The sequence below is a fragment of the Triturus cristatus genome, chromosome 3_1, assembly GCF_964204655.1.
Source record: "Triturus cristatus chromosome 3_1, aTriCri1.1, whole genome shotgun sequence".
Taxonomy (NCBI): domain Eukaryota; kingdom Metazoa; phylum Chordata; class Amphibia; order Caudata; family Salamandridae; genus Triturus; species Triturus cristatus.
This window is the reverse complement of record NC_140583.1, coordinates 694,843,363-694,866,769: the sequence shown is the minus strand read 5'-3', so window position 1 is coordinate 694,866,769 and position 23,407 is coordinate 694,843,363.

The window sequence follows — 23,407 nt, the reverse complement described above, 5'->3', positions numbered from 1 at the left end:
CTTCACGGGGTCCTACTAGCCAACAGGCTAGCGATCGCGAAGGAGCCTCGAGCGGTCGCACTTGAAACTGGCCCATGGGTCACTCGTGGAGTGGAGACAGCAATCTTCGGTGCAAGAGGTGCTCAAGGCTGGGGCTACTAGGAGCCCAAAGCACAACTTCAAGGAAGACCAGGAAGATAGCGTTGCTGCAAAAGTTCACGGTGTCCAGGGGTCACAGTTTCACGTCACCCACGATAGCCACGGGCCTCAGCTTTGGAAAGTCTGGAAATCCACCTCTGGTGATGCAAAGTCCTCGGCGTCCGGCGAGAGCTTCAGCGATGCAGACCAGTCAGTTGCTTCTTTCGTGCCTGCCAAGCAGGGGAGTCACTCCTTGACCCCAAGGGAGATTTCTTCAGTCTTCTAAGCAAAGTAGAACGTCGAAGGTCCAGGATATATGTTGCAGAGTTTTGTCCAGGGTAATCTAAAGTCGCAAGGACTGGGTTTCCATACTTATACTAAGTTTGGGGGTTGGACATACTCTAGGGACCTACCTATGGGAGGGTTTGGAAAAAGGGGTGGGTACACCCATTTCCTTTGTCCAGTTTCATGCCAGAGCAGGGGCAGGTAGCCCCTGCAACCGGTTTGAACTGGACTATGCACAGGGACACCAAGTGCGCCCCCAGTGCAGGACTTCAAAGCACCAGAGAGTGCTCCCACCCAGCCCCAATACACATCTGCCTGTCTGGGGAGGTAGTTACACCTCCCTGGGACAGGAAACCTATTGTCCAGGCCTCCCCTGCCGGAGTTTCGGTCAGCAGTAGGAGGCCAGACCCGTGTCTGTGGCAGAGGCATCCATTTTGTGATGCCAGGGCTGTAGAAAGTCCTACGGGTTAGACCAGTGTGAACATGTCTCTTCCTCTAGAAGGGTGGAATGCTACCCCCGCCGCCAGAACTGGTGGGGGGGGTAGTATTCCAAAGCGTTTAACACCAAACACGGCATGTTTCCGCGCAGCCATCCCAAAGTTAGCATTTACCGCAAGGTTATAATGCTCTTAAGAGTATATGGTCAGGCTGCACCACAAACAGCATCAGAGGAGGTACTCCGAACGCTGCAGAGGGGCTCTGCTCATGCAGGGGCACCCTCTCACATAAAAACCAAGCACTCTGCCTTCAGGATTGTTAAGGTCTGCCATAGAAGTGACTTATTGGTTTTATATGTGTGTGAAATGGTAGTTATATAGGTAGCCTATACCACTGTAAGGGGTGCAAGCACCACCTTACCCAGGCTGCAGTAGAAGACCTGTGGTGCCGTTTTGGAGTGCTTCCCAGGGGTGGCATAATACATGCTTCATCCCCTGGTAGGTCTCTGAGGTACCAAGCCCTAGGTACATAGTATACCATATACTAGGGGCTTATAAGGAACTCCAGAATCCAATTAGATATGTACCTAATGTACATGGAAACCATTTTAGAGAGGAAGCAGCTAGGCTGGGGTCCTGATTAGCAGGGCCACAGCCAGACTAAGGTTGAAAAGCAGTGAAACACCAGCAAAAAGTTGGGGTACCCATGTGAAGCAGATCCTATTCTCCTACATGTGGGTTATCTGGTCACACTGGACTGGGGCAAAGTCAAGAGTTTAGGTTTACTGCGATGGAGCACGGGCCGGATACAGGAGCGATGCATGGGCTGCTGAACAAAGTACCTTGATCCTGTTTGCAACAGTGAGATGTGAGTTCAGCCGAGCGAAGCGTTGGTGTCAATCCCGCCGTCGAGGTGATGTATCACTTTTATTTATGCAGTGGTGGTGATACACCTGTTCCAAAGACAATGCGCTGAGCCATGAGGCATTGGTTCCATAGACGATGCACTGTGTTTCTTCACGCAGTCAAAGGGATGCGTCGATCTTCCCACACTGCAGCATCTGTGGTTCCGATGTGTCTGTTCTTTCAGGCAATGTGCTGGTTCCAAATGTGATGCACAAATTCTGCTCCCGCAACAGCAACAATGCGTTTGTTCTGCTGCATGCAGACAGGAGATGTGTTGGCTTGACTGGAGTCAGCACCTGGATCCACTTGCAATGGACCAGGCACAGAAGCAGATGTTGAGACTTTGATATCCCTGCGTCTCAAAAACAGAAGGCAAGCCAAAAAGCCCTTGAAGATCACTCTGAGTTCAAGCAGAGTCCAGTTCTTCCTCAGCAGGGTCAGAGGGGAGCAGGCAGCAGGGCAGCATGGCAGAAAAACAGTTCTGCCAGAGCAGCAGTCCAGCAGATTGACAGTCCTTGTAGCAGCACAGCAGTCCTACTTTCCTGACAGAATTTCTTTACAGGTCCAGAAGTGTCTGTTTTTGTGGGGTCAGAGACCCGATACTTATACCCATTCATGCCTTTGAACTAGGGGTGACTTCAAAGAAGTGCACAGATGTCTTTTCTTCCTAGCCCGGGTCCAGACTCACTACGGGGGTAATCAACCCTTTGTGCGGGAACAAGACACTGCCTATTCAGGTATGTCAGTTCCTCCCTACCATCCTGCCCAGGTTGAGCCATCAGGATGCAAATGGGTGCTCAGACACACATAACCTTCCTTTGTGTGGCTGTCTAGAGATAATGCACTATGTCAAGCTGTCACCCACCAAGACGTGTATTGGCGACAGGCTGCAGGCAACAAGAGCTTTAAGAACAGAGAAATCAACTTTCTAAAAGTGGTATTTCTGAAATAGTAATGGTAAACCCAGCTTTACCAGTAAAGGGGATTCATTATTACAATTCCAGTGATATAAAACATGGCAAAGCTACTCCTTCTCAATCAGAAGTTACAGCTCAAAAGTGTAACAAGGAATTCTTAAAGTTAACCTATGAGAGGAGTAGGCCTCAGAGTAGTGAAAAACACATTTGGGAGGTTTTCACTACCAAGACATGCAAAACTTGAAAATGCATGTCCTACCTTTTACTTATAGAACACGTTGCCATATAGGCTACATAGGACCTACCTTAGGGGTGACGTATATATATTAATGGGGTCATTTAAGGCTTGGCAAGGGGTTTAAATGCCAAGTCAACATGACTGTGAAACTGCTCACACAGGCTCTGCAGTGGCAGGCCTGAGGCATGTTTGAAGGGCTACTCATGTGGTGGCTCGATCAGTGCTGCAGGCCCACTAGTAGCATTTAATTTAAAGGCACTGGGCACAGTTAGTGCACACTACTAGGGACTTACAGATAAATTAAATATCCCAACTCTGGATAAACAATTGTAACCATGTTTAGTAGAGAAGAACATGCACTTTAGCACTGGTAAGCCATGGTAAAGTGCTCAGAGTCCTAAGGCCAACAAAAAGAATCGGCAAAAAGAGGAGGTAAGCAAAACGCTTGGGGGAAGACTACCCTAAAGCTGACAGGTATACATCGTGTCCCCTCCAGCTGAAAGTGGGAGAACTACCCAACCTCTAGGGAGTTCTCATCACTAAGTCAGGAAAACCAGGACAGACCACCAGCATTGAGGTGGCCTACCCTTGGTCTGTGTTCAACCCTAAAGTCCATACGCTGTTGGGAAATGGCCCACCTCAACAATTTTGGATTCTCATACCTTATTTGCATTTGCCACCTTAGGTGCCTGAGGTCTTTCTGAATCAGGGAGTGAGTATGGTCTCAACTTCATCGGTGCATGCCCAAACCACAGCAATGGCTTCCCTCTCAATAGCACTCCACCTTTGGTCCCTGGAAAGTAACCCCGTGTAGATGAAGGCTATAGATTGGACTAGGCCCTCTTCATTAAGTTGTGAAAGTATTGCCACTATGCCATGCTCTGAGGCATCTGTCTGTACAATAAATACCCTGGAAAAGTCAGGGATCTTGAACGCAGGGGCCGTGCACATGTCCTGCTTGAGGGAGTTAAATGCTTTTTGGCATGCCTCTGTCCTAATCACATTACCAGGCTGCTTCTTCAAAGACAGCTCTGTCAAAGGGGCAACAATGGTGCCATGTCCCTTGACAAACCCCCTATAGTACCCAGTGAGGACTAAGAAGTCTCTTACCTCAGTCTGGGTTTTGGGGACTCTCAGGCCATGATAATCTCTATTTGGCCTGGTGGGGATGCACCTTACCACTGCTCACAAAGTGTCCCAAGTACACCACAGACCCCTTCCCTATTTGGCACTTACTGTAAGTGATAGTCAAGCCTGCATGTTGCAGAACTTGATGCACTTCCTGGAAATGAAAAAGTTACTCCCTCCAGCTGCTACTGAAGACCGCAATGTTATTTAAGCAGGGCGGTGCGTCCATTAGGGTGCTTGGGCGTTGCCCCACTAATTAATTTGAGGCCGGCACCGCACTCGAGTTGAGCGTTGCAGTCACTCTCTCTGACTCTCTCACTCACACAATGCAATCTATCCCAGGCCGCCGGAGTCAGTCGGCTCAAAAGGGGGCGGGGCAGCACTACAGGAGTTTAGCTGAAAGTTTCTGATTGACATCCACCATAAAATGTATCAGGTGGTCAGCGGAGCGCACACCAAGTGTGCGCATGCTCTGTTTAGGGCTTAAAATTTTGCGACCAGCCCGGACATGCGCGCTAGGCGCTGCTCATTAGAAGAGCAAGGGTTGTTCCATGCTGCTCTTCTAATGAGCAGCCTAGTGCGCATGTTCGGGCTGGTCACAAAAAAATGTTAAGCCCTAACGAGAACATGCGCACTACTGCTCAAGCCAATCCTGGCGCTGCTGCTGGAGCAATGTCTGGATTGGCTAAAACGCAGAAAGTCGGACTCCGGCCCAGGAGGACTCGCAGAGGACCCAGTAAGTTTAGTTTGTTTAATAATGCTTTATTTTAATCTCCCCCGTGCCGCGCGCGATCACCAACACTCCCCCTCCCGCCTCGAGTATTGGAGCGCGAGCCGCAACTGTGTGCTGTTCGAAACATGCTCCAGCTCTGCATGTTCGAGCAGGCTTGTCCTGACACAGTTGTTTTGTGTTTTCTACCCGTACTGCATCGATTCTTGACGTCACATGCAGGCTGCTTTGCACATGGGTGTCGGCGGTGTAGCCTCTACTGGTTATCTTCATTTGGCAATACATGCTCTGAGGTTGGCATATATTAGACGTCTCGGCACTTGGGTGCCTTCTGCAGGTGTGCCCGGTCTACGGCTGTATTGTCAGCGGGCATGTACTGTACACATGCGAACAGCCAGTGACTTCTCGGCGCGTTATTTTTAACCACTAATCTACCAATGTTAGGAGATTCCTGCATTGCGCTAAAGGGAAGTTTAACGGGTCAAAAACAACCATTTCATGATGACGGTTCCTAAAGGAATACATTTTGAGCTCTTGTTACTTGAACACGATAAACTATGGATGGGCGTAGCAGCTCTTCATAAACAGACGGTACATTCATACTGGGAATCGGAAGGCCCTCTCGTATTCCTTTATACTAGACTGGCCTTTGTTAGCGCAGCAAGGATCGATTGTGCAGCACACTATAAGATAAGGCTTCTAAATGTCAAAGGGCACCAATGACATCTGTTTTGCAACATGGAAGGTACATTTTGTGAAGCTGACCCTACCATTGGTTCCTGCTGGAGTGTTCACGTTGTGGTTTTGCTGGATAATGTACTGTATAAATTGGAAGAATTTTGGTTCATAAGGTTGAAGGTCTCTCTGCTGCTGGAGGGCCTGCGGGGGGGGGGGGGGGGGGGATTTGGCAGGTGACTGCCGGCTATTCTGCACATTTACAAGTCAGCAATTAGACTCAAGTCAATCCCTTGGAATAATTAATGTAATTAATTTTGTTGGGCATAGAACAGTGGTTTGCGTCGTCAATGGTGTCTGACGGTTCAGTTTAGCATCAGTATATTTTCCTACTGGAAGAATCGATTTAAAAACAAAGCCTGCCTCCACACCAGACTATTGTATGCCCGAGCCTCGAAGAATCTCAAAAATGTTGTTAGACTTGCAGGTCTAGTGTCAAGGATGATATACTGGAACCATGACCTGCACACAGCAGCTTGTTAAACAACTTCTCTCTAGCCCTTTCTTCCCCGTCTCTCAGTCACTTAGTCTGCCCCTCTCTTTGACCCGGTCCCTCCATGTGACCCTCTCCCTATCCCTCACTCTTTGCCTGTTTTGTACATGCCAATCCCCCCAATTCATGCAGGAGAGTCCCCCACGTTGTTTCTCCTGTCCCTCTGGTGTCTCTCGCCTTGCAGCCTCTCTCTGTCCCTCTGTTTAAACTGGTGTTAGAATTGGGGATCTCTGGTTGGCACAGGTAGGTACTTGTGACAAGCAGGGACCCTCTCCTCCAGTCAGGGTAAGGGGGTACAGTCCTAAAATAACACCTGCTCACCCTCTAGGTAGTTTGGCGCGAGCAGACAATATCTCAGAGCGTTATAGGTTAAGCATTTGTGACCATATACAGTAACTCAGTGACAACACCACAAATGGACCCCACACTAGATTTATATAAAAAATAGTGATCTTTTATATAAGGACTTAGCACAAGACCAAATAACGACAAAAAGGACATACACGAATATGATTTCAGAAAGAGTTCTTAGGTTAGCGACAAAATCATTCACCTTAGCGTCAGTTTTAACCCACAGTACCTGGTGATGCGATAAAAAGTTCTTAGCGGCGCGCCGGCATTGAAAATCAAGGCATAGCTTATCCGGTAGAAATTTACTCGCTAAGGCACGATGCGACAAAATTCGGCCCGCTAATGAGCGGGGCGACAATTTCACCAGAGATTATCTTGGTTGGGCCTGCGACGATTTTCGCAGCGCTAAAATTCCTCACGCTAACGAGCGGTGCGATGATCTTGGCTATTCTGCGATGATTCCACACAGCAGCGGCAGGCTCTACGATGAAGTTCGCAGCAATAGAATTCTTCCTGCTAACAGGCGGAGTGGGGATCTTGGCTGGCTGTGCAGCGAGGTCCGCAGCGATCAAATTCGGCCCGCTAACGAGCGGGGCGACGATTTTTCCAGCGCTGATCTGGCTCAGCAGCAGCAGGCTCTGCGACGATTTCCTCAGCGATAAAATTCTGCACGCTAACGAGCGGTGCGACTGAAATTTTCTCGCTAAGCTGGCTGTGCGTTAAAAAGTGGAGATCTTTCGTTTCTTTCTTCTTGGCCAGCTTCCCAACAGCAGACATAACTTCCAGAGGCCCCACAACTTGTTCCAGCACTCTAGGACGGGTAGAACTCACACAGCAGAGTTCAGGGGGAAGCTGGGGGTGAAGTCCTTTTGTTCCTGGGACTTCTTAACAGGAGGCCAGCTCTACTCAGGCCCTTGGAGATCTTTTAAGCACAAGTTGAAGTAAAGTCTTTTGTAGTCTTTCTCCTCTCCTTCAGCAGCAAGGCAACCACTGCAGGCCAATCCCCCAGGTCAGGGACAGTACTCCTCCTTACAGCTTTCCCAGTTCCTTCTCCTCAGGTGTCGTGAATTGGCTGCGATTAAATTAGCGTTAGCGGAATCCATCTGGTATTTAGAGGCTGTCCTGTACATTTTATGGAATCCATTTTGTATTTCTGGCAGCCATTTTGTTTACCCTTGTGCTCTGTTTAAAGGATTGGCTATACTTAGACTCTGCTACTCTGCACATGCGCAGAAGAGTCTACCTGTCCATGCATCTGTTTTTAGTCTGTAGCTGTCAGGTTGTTTCTACGAGAGTCAGCAACTGTTAGCTCCTCCTTTACTGTTGACTGTGCATTTCTGTATGACCATCTATGTATGTAATTCTCCTATGTGTGCTTGTACCGCCTTTTTCAGCCCCTGTGTGGGTATAAAAGACCCATGGTTCTTCTACTCTGTGTGCTACATTCATTCGGCACCACAGGGTGCTGTGTGAATGTGGTTCCACTTCATGAAGGTTTATTAAACTTTGTATTTTCTATTCCAGTTTCTGTGCCAACTTCTTCCCAATAGTCTGAGGACTCTGTGCAGAGAAGGGCGAACCCCTTGCACTGGTAGGCCTAGCTCAGGTCTTTTTTTAGCAAATTGGCACCCAATGTGGGGCTCATCGGTGACTCGGATGCCCAAAGGATTGGTCGCGACGAAGGATTGGAATCTCGCTGTGGACGCGATCGCTGCCCAATAAGACCCGAGTCTTGGCAGCCACGGCGTTTTTCCTTTCCTTCTGATCTGACCATCCAGGTGGTGCCGGTCCTCGACTGAGATCTCTTCTGTTGATTCGCCGTGCAGTGACCATTTGGTCAATTTTAGAACTTGGCAGTTGGAACCTGGACACCAAGTGATTGGTAAGTGTCCTTCTGTGGCGCTTGCTGTTGGTTTTGATGCCTGGGATTGGTAAGGTAGTTTAGTAACGCTTACTGTGGCTTTTGGATTTGGAGATTTGTGTTGGCCAACTTGGTTTGTTATGATATATATATATAAGTTGCAACCTATATAGGCAGGTAATGAGGAGAATTTTCTCTATCTGAATTGATTTGAACGGCACATAGTACTAAAGGTACCTTAAGTGCTACTTTGATTATAATACTGCATATTCTGCACTATTTTTGGCATGCCTGTTTTTAGCACACTTCATAGGAGGTGTAGCTCTGGTAGTGGTACCAATTTGAATTTGAAACTAGATGAAGCACAACCAGGACCCCCCCCCCCCGAGGGGACGCCTAATAGGGATATGTATATTAAGTATGGTCTTTCTTCTATATTGCACAGCACATTATGGAATAAATACACGCGTAAGGATCCTGAGTTGCGTTGGCCTATGTATGGGTCATTTGATTTACGAAAGATTGAGTATGTGGAACAATGTATGTTTAAGCGAAAGACTAGACAAGAGATGTTTGATTGTGTATGAATGTGGGAGAAAAAAAAGTGCGTGAATGAATGAATGTGTTGCTTTCTTGGATGTACCATTTCTTTTGTATATAATTAGCCAGCTCCCCTAGAGGGTATACTTAACTAGGTTTAGGTACATAAAAGTATTTCTTCTTTGGTGACTAGTACCCCGAGGAACTAAATATGTACATAGAAAGGATCCTGGTCTGTGCACTTAGTAACATTCATAAGTGATGAGATGCAGAGCGTTTTTCCTGGTGTTCTGCCAGCCAAATCTAGTGAATATGACTTGCAACTAGTATATACAAATGGTTTGGTTTAAATACAGTCTGTGGGCTGTCTTTTGTTTCTGTCTTAAGTGTTGATCTGTGGGTTAAATGTGTGTTTAAATGTTGTGGTGTGGTAAATTGTGTTTTGGATGTTGCTAGCACTGGAAAAAGCATGTGATTGAATGACTGTGAATATGTGAAAGAATTCTGAGAAGTGAAATTGTTAAGGAGTAAGTTTAATTTGGTCTCATCACCATCAATGCGTCGCAAAAGGAAATTGAGAGGGGTGTAGTTAGAGAAAGAGCAACCCCTGTGATTTGATGACACCCTTAATGTACAAAAGTATTAATGAAAAGTAATTAGGGACCGGCTAAAAGTTTAGCTTGGGAAAAATTGTGGGTATTTCGAATTTGCAAATTGTTCCTATGCAGCTTTGTGTTCTTGGTGGTTCAGTGAGCCAATGTGCTGGGTCCAGATGGTTGTAGCTTCTGATTCAAGCTGAACCTGCTAATCTGAGAATAGAAACTAAAATTATGACCCCCTGAAAAGAAATTGTATATCAAAATTAATTTTTCCATAGGGCAAATTATTGCAGTTTAGATTAGGAAGGCTTTTTTTTGTCTTTGACAGCTTCAGGGCTGTGCGAGGCAGATTTTGACCTTGAAGCCTGTAAGGTGGGGGCTAGAAATAGGAGTGAGTAAACCAGGAGGTGAAATCACTGCTTAGAAAGCTTCTCTGACATGAAAATGTGTAATGCTTGCAGCAGGAGAGCCTTGGAAAGAAACTCAAGGAGCCTTCCTTGTTCCTATTTTGTGCAAGACCAGTTAGAAAACAAAAAAAGAAAAGGTGCAGTGCCTTTGGGAAATAATTTCTATGGAAGACTGTTTTTACTTTTAAAAAATGTTGCATTAATCCTAGACAAAAAGTAAAATGATGCTCTTGCTTGAAATTTTAAGGGCTATATGCCTATATAAAAACAATTTTCCAATTAAGAATTAATTTTTACAGTGGAAATTGTGGCCCAAAGCTAACATGGAATGTCAGTGACGTAATTTTACTTTTAGAAAGTTAAAATTAATGTGGCCTAGTGTCGCAAGCTGACTGACAAGATGGTAACAGTTAATGTAATGGAAATTTATTTTTGTGTATTATGTTTTGTCTTCTGATTAAAAGTTATAAGTGTTATTTTGTCTGTTATGGGACATGTCTCTCTTTTGTGTGTACTGTATTTTTTCTGCTTCTGCCCACGGATCATTCATGGATTGTTCTGGGTGGTTTTAAGGCTGACAAGACACGTGAGTTGGATTGGCAAACAAATTAAAATGTTATAATTATGAGAGGGAAAAAAGTGAGATATGTGCATTAAAATGGCTATAGGTGGGAAATCAGGGTAAATAAATTGTGTTGAAATAGATGTATTTTTGCCATAACACCTTTCCAAAGAAATGTTCGTGTGTTTTTCATTTTAAGCATTTTTGTCCTTTTTATAAATTGTTCTTGCTGGTCCTATGTGTCGATTTGGGAAAAAGGGGGTGGTGATGGACAGAGTTTCTGAATGATGCAGAATACTCTTACCAAGTCAAGAGATCATGGTTTTAATCCATCACCGTTTTTTAGCTCACTGCACGATCCCAGCTCAGAACCTGGCTACATGCAAATTAGTCTGTACCTGTCCCAGTGCATGATGGGAACAGGGCAAACCAAACTACCAAGCCAATTCTTATACTGGGAAGGAAACAAGCTTCCGGGGACCGGTTTCTGGCATCACAGCCTTCGTCGGCCCGGCTTGCCTGAATCCTGATGGTGCAATGAGCAAGGGACTCACGTCTGAGCATACCCTCCCACACTGAGTGTGGATAAAATCGATTTGGGAAAAAGGGGGTGGTGATGGACAGAGTTTCTGAATGATGCAGAATACTCTTACCAAGTCAAGAGATCATGGTTTTAATCCATCACCGTTTTTTAGCTCACTGCACCATCCCAGCTCAGAACCTGGCTACATGCAAATTAGTCTGTACCTGTCCCAGTGCATGATGGGAACAGGGCAAACCAAACTACCAAGCCAATTCTTATACTGGGAAGGAAACAAGCTTCCGGGGACCGGTTTCTGGCATCACAGCCTTCGTCGGCCCGGCTTGCCTGAATCCTGATGGTGCAATGAGCAAGGGACTCACGTCTGAGCATACCCTCCCACACTGAGTGTGGATAAAATCGATTTGGGAAAAAGGGGGTGGTGATGGACAGAGTTTCTGAATGATGCAGAATACTCTTACCAAGTCAAGAGATCATGGTTTTAATCCATCACCGTTTTTTAGCTCACTGCACCATCCCAGCTCAGAACCTGGCTACATGCAAATTAGTCTGTACCTGTCCCAGTGCATGATGGGAACAGGGCAAACCAAACTACCAAGCCAATTCTTATACTGGGAAGGAAACAAGCTTCCGGGGACCGGTTTCTGGCATCACAGCCTTCGTCGGCCCGGCTTGCCTGAATCCTGATGGTGCAATGAGCAAGGGACTCACGTCTGAGCATACCCTCCCACACTGAGCGTGGATAAAATCGATTTGGGAAAAAGGGGGTGGTGATGGACAGAGTTTCTGAATGATGCAGAATACTCTTACCAAGTCAAGAGATCATGGTTTTAATCCATCACCGTTTTTTAGCTCACTGCACCATCCCAGCTCAGAACCTGGCTACATGCAAATTAGTCTGTACCTGTCCCAGTGCATGATGGGAACAGGGCAAACCAAACTACCAAGCCAATTCTTATACTGGGAAGGAAACAAGCTTCCGGGGACCGGTTTCTGGCATCACAGCCTTCGTCGGCCCGGCTTGCCTGAATCCTGATGGTGCAATGAGCAAGGGACTCACGTCTGAGCATACCCTCCCACACTGAGTGTGGATAAAATCGATTTGGGAAAAAGGGGGTGGTGATGGACAGAGTTTCTGAATGATGCAGAATACTCTTACCAAGTCAAGAGATCATGGTTTTAATCCATCACCGTTTTTTAGCTCACTGCACCATCCCAGCTCAGAACCTGGCTACATGCAAATTAGTCTGTACCTGTCCCAGTGCATGATGGGAACAGGGCAAACCAAACTACCAAGCCAATTCTTATACTGGGAAGGAAACAAGCTTCCGGGGACCGGTTTCTGGCATCACAGCCTTCGTCGGCCCGGCTTGCCTGAATCCTGATGGTGCAATGAGCAAGGGACTCACGTCTGAGCATACCCTCCCACACTGAGTGTGGATAAAATCGATTTGGGAAAAAGGGGGTGGTGATGGACAGAGTTTCTGAATGATGCAGAATACTCTTACCAAGTCAAGAGATCATGGTTTTAATCCATCACCGTTTTTTAGCTCACTGCACCATCCCAGCTCAGAACCTGGCTACATGCAAATTAGTCTGTACCTGTCCCAGTGCATGATGGGAACAGGGCAAACCAAACTACCAAGCCAATTCTTATACTGGGAAGGAAACAAGCTTCCGGGGACCGGTTTCTGGCATCACAGCCTTCGTCGGCCCGGCTTGCCTGAATCCTGATGGTGCAATGAGCAAGGGACTCACGTCTGAGCATACCCTCCCACACTGAGTGTGGATAAAATCGATTTGGGAAAAAGGGGGTGGTGATGGACAGAGTTTCTGAATGATGCAGAATACTCTTACCAAGTCAAGAGATCATGGTTTTAATCCATCACCGTTTTTTAGCTCACTGCACCATCCCAGCTCAGAACCTGGCTACATGCAAATTAGTCTGTACCTGTCCCAGTGCATGATGGGAACAGGGCAAACCAAACTACCAAGCCAATTCTTATACTGGGAAGGAAACAAGCTTCCGGGGACCGGTTTCTGGCATCACAGCCTTCGTCGGCCCGGCTTGCCTGAATCCTGATGGTGCAATGAGCAAGGGACTCACGTCTGAGCATACCCTCCCACACTGAGTGTGGATAAAATCGATTTGGGAAAAAGAGGGTGGTGATGGACAGAGTTTCTGAATGATGCAGAATACTCTTACCAAGTCAAGAGATCATGGTTTTAATCCATCACCGTTTTTTAGCTCACTGCACCATCCCAGCTCAGAACCTGGCTACATGCAAATTAGTCTGTACCTGTCCCAGTGCATGATGGGAACAGGGCAAACCAAACTACCAAGCCAATTCTTATACTGGGAAGGAAACAAGCTTCCGGGGACCGGTTTCTGGCATCACAGCCTTCGTCGGCCCGGCTTGCCTGAATCCTGATGGTGCAATGAGCAAGGGACTCACGTCTGAGCATACCCTCCCACACTGAGTGTGGATAAAATCGATTTGGGAAAAAGGGGGTGGTGATGGACAGAGTTTCTGAATGATGCAGAATACTCTTACCAAGTCAAGAGATCATGGTTTTAATCCATCACCGTTTTTTAGCTCACTGCACGATCCCAGCTCAGAACCTGGCTACATGCAAATTAGTCTGTACCTGTCCCAGTGCATGATGGGAACAGGGCAAACCAAACTACCAAGCCAATTCTTATACTGGGAAGGAAACAAGCTTCCGGGGACCGGTTTCTGGCATCACAGCCTTCGTCGGCCCGGCTTGCCTGAATCCTGATGGTGCAATGAGCAAGGGACTCACGTCTGAGCATACCCTCCCACACTGAGTGTGGATAAAATCGATTTGGGAAAAAGGGGGTGGTGATGGACAGAGTTTCTGAATGATGCAGAATACTCTTACCAAGTCAAGAGATCATGGTTTTAATCCATCACCGTTTTTTAGCTCACTGCACCATCCCAGCTCAGAACCTGGCTACATGCAAATTAGTCTGTACCTGTCCCAGTGCATGATGGGAACAGGGCAAACCAAACTACCAAGCCAATTCTTATACTGGGAAGGAAACAAGCTTCCGGGGACCGGTTTCTGGCATCACAGCCTTCGTCGGCCCGGCTTGCCTGAATCCTGATGGTGCAATGAGCAAGGGACTCACGTCTGAGCATACCCTCCCACACTGAGTGTGGATAAAATCGATTTGGGAAAAAGGGGGTGGTGATGGACAGAGTTTCTGAATGATGCAGAATACTCTTACCAAGTCAAGAGATCATGGTTTTAATCCATCACCGTTTTTTAGCTCACTGCACCATCCCAGCTCAGAACCTGGCTACATGCAAATTAGTCTGTACCTGTCCCAGTGCATGATGGGAACAGGGCAAACCAAACTACCAAGCCAATTCTTATACTGGGAAGGAAACAAGCTTCCGGGGACCGGTTTCTGGCATCACAGCCTTCGTCGGCCCGGCTTGCCTGAATCCTGATGGTGCAATGAGCAAGGGACTCACGTCTGAGCATACCCTCCCACACTGAGCGTGGATAAAATCGATTTGGGAAAAAGGGGGTGGTGATGGACAGAGTTTCTGAATGATGCAGAATACTCTTACCAAGTCAAGAGATCATGGTTTTAATCCATCACCGTTTTTTAGCTCACTGCACCATCCCAGCTCAGAACCTGGCTACATGCAAATTAGTCTGTACCTGTCCCAGTGCATGATGGGAACAGGGCAAACCAAACTACCAAGCCAATTCTTATACTGGGAAGGAAACAAGCTTCCGGGGACCGGTTTCTGGCATCACAGCCTTCGTCGGCCCGGCTTGCCTGAATCCTGATGGTGCAATGAGCAAGGGACTCACGTCTGAGCATACCCTCCCACACTGAGTGTGGATAAAATCGATTTGGGAAAAAGGGGGTGGTGATGGACAGAGTTTCTGAATGATGCAGAATACTCTTACCAAGTCAAGAGATCATGGTTTTAATCCATCACCGTTTTTTAGCTCACTGCACCATCCCAGCTCAGAACCTGGCTACATGCAAATTAGTCTGTACCTGTCCCAGTGCATGATGGGAACAGGGCAAACCAAACTACCAAGCCAATTCTTATACTGGGAAGGAAACAAGCTTCCGGGGACCGGTTTCTGGCATCACAGCCTTCGTCGGCCCGGCTTGCCTGAATCCTGATGGTGCAATGAGCAAGGGACTCACGTCTGAGCATACCCTCCCACACTGAGTGTGGATAAAATCGATTTGGGAAAAAGGGGGTGGTGATGGACAGAGTTTCTGAATGATGCAGAATACTCTTACCAAGTCAAGAGATCATGGTTTTAATCCATCACCGTTTTTTAGCTCACTGCACCATCCCAGCTCAGAACCTGGCTACATGCAAATTAGTCTGTACCTGTCCCAGTGCATGATGGGAACAGGGCAAACCAAACTACCAAGCCAATTCTTATACTGGGAAGGAAACAAGCTTCCGGGGACCGGTTTCTGGCATCACAGCCTTCGTCGGCCCGGCTTGCCTGAATCCTGATGGTGCAATGAGCAAGGGACTCACGTCTGAGCATACCCTCCCACACTGAGTGTGGATAAAATCGATTTGGGAAAAAGGGGGTGGTGATGGACAGAGTTTCTGAATGATGCAGAATACTCTTACCAAGTCAAGAGATCATGGTTTTAATCCATCACCGTTTTTTAGCTCACTGCACCATCCCAGCTCAGAACCTGGCTACATGCAAATTAGTCTGTACCTGTCCCAGTGCATGATGGGAACAGGGCAAACCAAACTACCAAGCCAATTCTTATACTGGGAAGGAAACAAGCTTCCGGGGACCGGTTTCTGGCATCACAGCCTTCGTCGGCCCGGCTTGCCTGAATCCTGATGGTGCAATGAGCAAGGGACTCACGTCTGAGCATACCCTCCCACACTGAGTGTGGATAAAATCGATTTGGGAAAAAGAGGGTGGTGATGGACAGAGTTTCTGAATGATGCAGAATACTCTTACCAAGTCAAGAGATCATGGTTTTAATCCATCACCGTTTTTTAGCTCACTGCACCATCCCAGCTCAGAACCTGGCTACATGCAAATTAGTCTGTACCTGTCCCAGTGCATGATGGGAACAGGGCAAACCAAACTACCAAGCCAATTCTTATACTGGGAAGGAAACAAGCTTCCGGGGACCGGTTTCTGGCATCACAGCCTTCGTCGGCCCGGCTTGCCTGAATCCTGATGGTGCAATGAGCAAGGGACTCACGTCTGAGCATACCCTCCCACACTGAGTGTGGATAAAATCGATTTGGGAAAAAGGGGGTGGTGATGGACAGAGTTTCTGAATGATGCAGAATACTCTTACCAAGTCAAGAGATCATGGTTTTAATCCATCACCGTTTTTTAGCTCACTGCACCATCCCAGCTCAGAACCTGGCTACATGTAAATTAGTCTGTACCTGTCCCAGTGCATGATGGGAACAGGGCAAACCAAACTACCAAGCCAATTCTTATACTGGGAAGGAAACAAGCTTCCGGGGACCGGTTTCTGGCATCACAGCCTTCGTCGGCCCGGCTTGCCTGAATCCTGATGGTGCAATGAGCAAGGGACTCACGTCTGAGCATACCCTCCCACACTGAGTGTGGATAAAATCGATTTGGGAAAAAGGGGGTGGTGATGGACAGAGTTTCTGAATGATGCAGAATACTCTTACCAAGTCAAGAGATCATGGTTTTAATCCATCACCGTTTTTTAGCTCACTGCACCATCCCAGCTCAGAACCTGGCTACATGCAAATTAGTCTGTACCTGTCCCAGTGCATGATGGTGGCAGAGTGGGCTAAAGAACGGTGATGGATCAAACCCAGATCTGTTGACTGGGTGTGAGTGTTTGATTGGTTCTGATGCTCCGTCCATCACCACCCCCTTGTGTACCCCTTTGTTCGCCATAAGTTGGCAGGGTATGCTCAGACGTGAGTCCCTTGCTCACTTTGCCACTGTATTCAAGCAAGCCTGGCTGAAGACGGCTGAAATGCCAGAAACCGGTCCTAGGAAGCTTGTTTCCGGTCCAAGGAAGGCATGGCTTGGCAGTTCGGGCTGGACTGTTCCCATGAGGCACAGGGTCAGACTGATTTGCATATGGCCATGTCTGAACTGGGGTGGCAGAGTGGGCTAAAGAACGGTGATGGATCAAACCCAGATCTGTTGACTGGGTGTGAGTGTTTGATTGGTTCTGATGCTCCGTCCATCACCACCCCCTTGTGTACCCCTTTGTTCGCCATAAGTTGGCAGGGTATGCTCAGACGTGAGTCCCTTGCTCACTTTGCCACTGTATTCAAGCAAGCCTGGCTGAAGACGGCTGAAATGCCAGAAACCGGTCCTAGGAAGCTTGTTTCCGGTCCAAGGAAGGCATGGCTTGGCAGTTCGGGCTGGACTGTTCCCATGAGGCACAGGGTCAGACTGATTTGCATATGGCCATGTCTGAACTGGGGTGGCAGAGTGGGCTAAAGAACGGTGATGGATCAAACCCAGATCTGTTGACTGGGTGTGAGTGTTTGATTGGTTCTGATGCTCCGTCCATCACCACCCCCTTGTGTACCCCTTTGTTCGCCATAAGTTGGCAGGGTATGCTCAGACGTGAGTCCCTTGCTCACTTTGCCACTGTATTCAAGCAAGCCTGGCTGAAGACGGCTGAAATGCCAGAAACCGGTCCTAGGAAGCTTGTTTCCGGTCCAAGGAAGGCATGGCTTGGCAGTTCGGGCTGGACTGTTCCCATGAGGCACAGGGTCAGACTGATTTGCATATGGCCATGTCTGAACTGGGGTGGCAGAGTGGGCTAAAGAACGGTGATGGATCAAACCCAGATCTGTTGACTGGGTGTGAGTGTTTGATTGGTTCTGATGCTCCGTCCATCACCACCCCCTTGTGTACCCCTTTGGTCCTATGTGTCAGCAGCGACACAGTCGGTTCAGCTGACAGCTGGTCCTCATAAAGATGACCTACTGTCAGATGGGGGTGAGTAAAGCAAGGAAATCAGTTATTGATTTTAAACCTGACAAATTAAGCCGGCCAGAATGTTCGACTCTGAGCTTTAGGTTCAGTAATTGTGCATCACTGCTCATTTATATATGCAATTGTAATTTGTCTATGCTTTCTGTGCTTGGTATACTGATGGCTTGGCATATGTATTTTTATTTTATATATGTTTTGTTTTTGTGTCGTATTGACAATTCTATTTTAATACTAGTACAAGTTCTCCTGTGAGGTAAGGAGATGGTCGTGACGACGTCTATCTTTGCGCAGCAGTTGGCTGGAACTTGTTCAAAATTACTAAATTCCACAGATATGATATTATCATTATCATGCTGTCAAAATGGCAGACAACACGTTATCAGTGTATGTCTAATTGGTATTGGAGATGAATACAAAAAAAAAAAAGTTATGCAAGACTAAAATATGTGTCACCTGTGGTTAGCCATGACTGCCCTTCTCTTATAGACAGGCAGCCGTCGGTCATATGTTTCCAAATTGGATATTATGGAACCATTATGATTTGTAGCCCCTGCAAAAAGGTGACCTGAATTTTTCTAATATCGCACTAGCTAAATCCTGTTCTGTTTCCTTGGCAGTGTATAAGTATGCCTTTGATTCCTTAAAGGAAATCAGGTTTCCTTTTTCATATTCTTTATATGGGGATTAAAGGCCTAAAAAAAAAAAAACGGAATTGTGTGTTTTACAATAGATTAAATTAAGATACAAAATGTCACAGCATTTATCCTTCTGTATTAGGTATTAAAAGGCATTCACATTATCTGAGTGAATTGGTTGTTGCAGACCTGAATACCCAGTACAGAACGACAGATTTGTGTTGGCTTGAAAGGTTGACTTGAAAGGCGTGTGAATTCGACGCCTTTACGTGTCAAACAGCTGTGTCAGCAGGACTATTTCTATTTCTGACTCGGGCCACAGAAAACAGCTGAAATTACTACCTCTTAAAACACGGAGTAAAAATCCTGCATTTCAGACTGCTGTTTTCAAAGTTAGAAATGTAGTTTCATTATTTTTGATAAACAGAGGACAGATTGACAGTAGGGATTTATTTTCTTAATGCCTTTTTAAATAAGGATAAGAGTGGTTTTTAATGTTAAATAATAATGACTGTCTTTTAAAAGTGGCGCAGACTTTCAAGTTAAGTTTCTGTTCTTAGGGCTGTGAATGACTGTGTTTAAATATGATAGGCAAGGAATGCAGCTCGATTTTCATATGTGGACTCATCAAACTGATTAGATTTATAAAAAAAAAAAAAAAAAATTCTTTTGATTATATAAATTTTCTTATTTAACATACGTGCATTAAATTCGTTTTTTACTATTCATAATGCCTAATCATGATGCTGTGCCCTCCTAGCATCCAAACTGAATTTAAGCCGTGCTATACAGCAATAGGGGGTCACTTACATGTGAAATGTCACTTTAACCATGCGTATAAAACTTATTTTTATAAGGGTATACATTATACGTTTCTGATGCCACATCTCTGAAATATGTAGAGGACATTCTGGGGATGACTATTATGCAAAAACATTGCAGGATATTTATTTTTAAGTGCCCTAAACATCAAAGTCGAAATTGAGTGAAATTCACTATTTAAATGAGGTTTCTCCATTCAGGGCAGCTTTTAAACTGCCTTAGGCTCCAGTAAATGCACATATGTAAGCATAGACTTAATAGCTGACATCTATACTGCTAGACAAGCATTTGGCACACTGCTTACAAATATACATATGTACAAAAACTGGCAGAAGTTATTAAGCTTACCTCTGAATTGCTGGTGGGCAGGATTGCAGTGGGTTTGCTGTCGTGCTATCAGTCTTCATGGTCACTTTGAATTTGTACGACTGCATGACAACCTTGTATACAAGATGGAACAGCTGCATAGGTTAAAGGCCGAGTCTTACATTTAGAAGCAGGGCCCGGCTTAACATGAGCTTTGACATTTCGACATTTGAACGACGAAATGGCAGGGCAGGGAAAGAAAGAGGTTTTGCTTACCTTTTTTTTTTGGCAAAAGCATGTTTTTGTGCACTCAATGAACATAGTATAATGGTATATGTGACCTCTCTTTAACAAGACAAGGGCTCTGCCATATATATATATACCACTCATGCTTTTAGGGCTGAATTCAGGAAACAATGGGATTTAGTTTGCATTCATACGGCCTCATGTTACACTACTACATTTGCTAAGGGACTATGTTCTTTAGCTAGCTCAATGTGCTATTTCGCTCCTCAGATTTTTTTTATGCCCAGTTGCTACAAATTGGGGTTGATAGTGTTGACAGAATGAAACCTGTTACAGGTTTCCTACTGTCAAAAATGGGGGATGAGGCTAGCTCCTCTACAAATTAAGGGTAGGCAAATTTATGTGTTCTCTCTCTTTTTCTTAATTTCTTTTGAGCCTGTCTAAACTGTCTGTGAAATAGCCATGAGACATTTAATTGGCTATTCAGTAATACTGTTTTAAACATTATTAGCATTAATAAAATGAATAAGTATATTTTGCTATGTTACTACCCATCCTCTCTGATGGAATTATGAGAGGATGAGTAGCTAGATTGCTGGGAACTAGCTGTGGGTAGTTTTTGTTCTAAAATTCTCAGGTGATAACACCACTATTGTTTGTTATTCTCATGCTACATACAGTTTTGCAAGGGCATTGCTAGTTTTTATTGGCTAGTCTGTGTAAATAAACTGACAGTCCTTACTAGAGCTGATGTTGCATAGTTTGGATTGTGAAAAGTAGAATGCAGGGAAGATGCCTATGTGATCCTTAGCAAACATTTTTGAGGAAAATATTGTTTTATAGGAGTCTGTGTGTCACAAGATGTTCTGTTGGAGAAAATGTACCCATTATGTTGAAGTTTTTAGTTCTTTATGTAATAGGAATCCTTGTTAAATTAGCAGTGTTAGATTTTCTTGTTGCTCCTATAACATGAGAGCACGGTCCTAAGCATACAATGTAGGTGCTTTTATTAAGAGAAATCATTTTAGAAGTGTCTGCAGTCCTGTACAAGTAATGCAAAGTCTATGAGTAAAAGTGTAGAACATTTGCTTTTTTCTTGAGGGTCTTTAGATGATTAAGATAGGAATATACAGATGTAAGGATTTGGAGCATGTCTGTATTGTTTTTCTCTTTTCCTCAGAATTTAGAAAATGAACACAGACTTCCTTGGCTGCTTGGGATTGGGTGACGTATTACTCTTGTCAGTTCACCAAAGAGTTCCTTTTTGTACTTGCCAATAGGTTCAAGCTGTTGTTTTATTTACTCTCACATAGATGAACGTGGTTCCAGGGTGCCGTGTTAATATATGGGGCGTCCCTAGACTAGGAAGTATTCTGAGACTATCCTCTCTGTTGATAGATTATTTCTGTGCCTTGTCTAAAGACCTTTTGTTCTGTCCACCAATAGATATTTGCTGCTTTACAACCATTGCCAGAGGGGCACGGACATCAGATCCAGCTTGGAGAGTCAGCACCAGTCCAGCTTGAAGTCAAAGTGAAGGTAACCAGCACAGGCATTGCTGGCAACCAGGACCTCAGTGAAGGTAGAAGGCCGGAAGCACTGGGATGTGAAGTGTGTACCCCTGCCACTGTCTTGGGCGAAAGACGAGGTCACAAATCAGAAAGGAGAAATTGTGGATCAAGTTTTTGATGCCCAGCCGAGAGTCACAGACCGACCAGGAAGGCAAGAAAGTTTTTGCTTGAGGTAACCCCCTTTGAAACAAGGGTTGCTTCAGAGATCCTAGCATCAGGCCTCTGAAACCTGGTCCCAAAGTGGCTGTAAAGTTTTCACCTTTGTTGGTCAAAAGATACCTGGCCACGCTGAATGCAATCTATGGCCCCAACGAAAGAGCAGTGTGCCAGCAGAGCAATACAGGAGTTAGGGAAGGACTTGAGTTCAGGGTACAGGTGCTGTGTCTCTGGTGCCTGTTAAATTGAGATAAAGAAAACTGGTGCACTGCCTGAGACACTGGACAGGATCGCTGAGAGCATTTGCCCTGGTGGGTGATTGCCCTATCCTGACAGAAGAAACTTTTCCTTTGAAACTGGGCTGTGATTCCTGAGTTGCGAGTTGTGCAGCTCCACCGTGGGAACAATAAGAGCCTGCCTGTGAGGCTCAAACGGACACAGGGAGAAGACTCCCCTCTGGTTGGATGTACAGCGGCTTTAATTTCCTAAGGACTTCTTTTTCTTTTTTTGTTGAAAATGTACTCCATTGGTCGTCCCATTTTTGAGGAGGAGCAGCCCTTTGCAGCTCTTCATCTTAATTGTCATGGTCCTGTGTAGTCCTCCTGGTCCTCTGGATCCAGGATCATTTGTGTAATAATATGTCTGACTGCTTTAATGTTTGTATTGGGTATAATGATAGATACTCTAGCCCTCGTAAAGGAAACACTGGAAAAGTCTAGCGAAAATGTTTTATTAGATATGTACTGTTAGCTACTTTGATATTGAAATGGATGGTAACTGAAATGCATAGGAGCCTTAAAAATGTTTTTACTGGATGGTTCTAGGATTTGCTTAGGACTAGAAAGCTAATAGTTCTGTTTCTGATAATAGTAATTACTCTCTCCTGCTATCTGTATGACCCAATTCTCTGTTCCCTTTGTACTTCTGCTTATACCTTATACATACCCGTTTAACAATATTTAGAATGAGAAATGCCCACCTAGCACTGAATTAGGATATTGATAAATTTATGAAAAATTAATTAATATGCATATTTTTCGTTTTCCTACTGGATTATGGGAGATGTCTTCAGCTAACGCTAAAAGGGTCGTCTGTCGTAAATTGGCTGCGATTAAATTAGCGTTAGCGGAATCCATCTGGTATTTAGAGGCTATCCTGTACATTTTATGGAATCCATTTTGTATTTCTGGCAGCCATTTTGTTTACCCTTGTGCTTTGTTTAAAGGATTGGCTATACTTAGACTCTGCTACTCTGCACATGCGCAGAAGAGTCTACCTGTCCATGCATCTGTTTTTAGTCTGTAGCTGTCAGGTTGTTTCTACGAGAGTCAGCAACTGTTAGCTCCTCCTTTACTGTTGACTGTGCATTTCTGTATGACCATCTATGTATGTAATTCTCCTATGTGTGCTTGTACTGCCTTTTTCAGCCCCTGTGTGGGTATAAAAGACCCATGGTTCTTCTACTCTGTGTGCTACATTCATTCGGCACCACAGGGTGCTGTGTGAATGTGGTTCCACTTCATGAAGGTTTATTAAACTTTGCATTTTCTATTCCAGTTTCTGTGCCAACTACTTCCCAATAGTCTGAGGACTCTGTGCAGAGAAGGGCGAACCCCTTGCACTGGTAGGCCTAGATGAGGTCTCTTTTTAGCACAGGCAGAGGTTCTTCTTGTCAAGCAGGATCTAACTTCTTGGGAGCAGGGTCCCAATACTTATACCCCTAATTCCTTTGTTCCTATGGGGTAGAGGGGCCTTTGCCCAGCCAGAACCAGTTCCTGTGCACTTTGTTGACATGTCTCTGACTTTCCATTCAGGGTGCAGGGCAGAGACA